Consider the following 1,852-nt stretch of genomic DNA (forward strand, 5'->3'; position numbering starts at 1 on the left):
CAAGATGTGATCATGCTATTTTTGCTTCCAGAACATATTAAAGCAAAGGAACATTAGCCTTAAAACATAATCTAAAGACAAGCTAATTTATTTTGGTGACCCAAAATAAATGCAATGCTCATTATCATTACAATCTTAAATTAAGACTTGAATTGGAAATAAAATCTTATTTAGTGAATATGACATTTCTTCTTTATTCTCATATTATACAGTGCTAAAATAATTTTTATCAAAGATGAATGCATGTTGCAGATGAATGGGCTGTAAAAGGAGTGAAACAACAACTAAACAAACCCATTGTCATCAAATTGATTCCAACTCACAGTGACTCTATATACGGTTGCCTAGGTTATAAAGCCTTTGTGGGACAGAGAGCCTCAACTTCCTCCCAGTTCAGTGAGTGCACAGTGGCTCTGAACCTCTAGCGTTTTCGTTAGCAGTTCAGCGCTTGACAGCCCTACTAGTGCTCCAAATACCTATACATAGTCCTTTGATTTCTGTCAAAGGGGGCAAAGAGCTATCTTTTCAAAAAGATTTCTTGAACAATTGGATATCCATGTCAGGAAAAAATAATAATAAACTTGACCCTTGCCCTTAGTATCTAACAGATAAATCAATTCCAGGTATCATGTAGACCTTAAGTTGTAAAACAATGAAATCCTCACAGAAAAACAAAACAGCATATTCCTTCCTGTTCAGGGTTGAGGAATGCTATCAAATAGCGAAAGGAGCTTGGAAATGACATTTTCTCAGTGCCCACTGTGGACTCCGTATTTTATAAGCACCACCTATTAAGTTCTCACTTTGTGAAGTGGACATGCTTTTTTCTCAGCGTGTCAAGGAGAATGAAGCTCAGAAAGGTCAGGGAGCCTGAGAAAAGTAGAATAGTCAGTGACTCACAAGAAACCATAGTTTCAAGCCTCCCAATCTGTTTCCTATGCCTCCCACTGTAACTAGCATTCTTCTGAAAATACTATTATAATGGATTGTTTATTCCTTAATAAGGGGTATGACGTTCATACAAATAGCTCATAGCATCATTAATTAAAGAATAAATTACATATTAGGACACTGAACCATAAAGGTCTTTTCTTATATAGAAATCTTAATTTAAATATAATTTTGAGGTTTATAACCTCAGGCCACATTCCTTTGTAATGTGTCAAATTTAGAGTGGAACACTGCCTTGTCCTGTGTCATTGTCACTATCTGTGTTTGCGTCCATTTTTGAGCCGCTGTGCCATTCCATCTCATGGAGGGCAGTCCACTTTTTTTGCTGACACTTACTTTAATAAGTTTTGAGGTTCTTCTCCTCCTGACAATGCGCCAAAGTACATTAGATGAAGTCTTGCCATACTTGCTTCTAAGGAGCATTTTGGCTGGACTTCTTCCAAAACTGATTGTTGTGCTCTTCTGGCAATCCATAATACAGTCAATACTCATCACCAGCATTATAATTCAAAGACAGCAATTCGTCTTCTGTCTTTCTTATTTATTACCAAGCTTACAAGTGGTGACTGAAAATGGATGGCTCGGGTCAAGTGCACCTTAGTCCTCATAGTGACATCTTTGCTTTTGTTTGTTTTCTAAACATGTTCAAGAGGTCTTATGCAGAAGATTTGCCCAATGTTGTGTGCCTTTTGATTTCTTAACTGCTTTTTCCATGGCTGTTGACTGTGGATCCAAGTAAATTGAAATCCTTACTGTGCTAGTCTGGGATTTAGAGAAACAAATCCACAGAAACGCATGTTTATGAGAGAGTTTTATATAAAGGGTAAGTGCACATCAAGAAAACATCCCAATCCAGTGCTGCCCAAGCCCACAAGTCCAACATTAACCCATTAACCCATAT

This window comes from Echinops telfairi, unplaced genomic scaffold, assembly GCF_000313985.2.
Source record: "Echinops telfairi isolate 266 unplaced genomic scaffold, ASM31398v2 ScPeMD7_1;HRSCAF=3_0, whole genome shotgun sequence".
NCBI classification, from domain to species: domain Eukaryota; kingdom Metazoa; phylum Chordata; class Mammalia; order Afrosoricida; family Tenrecidae; genus Echinops; species Echinops telfairi.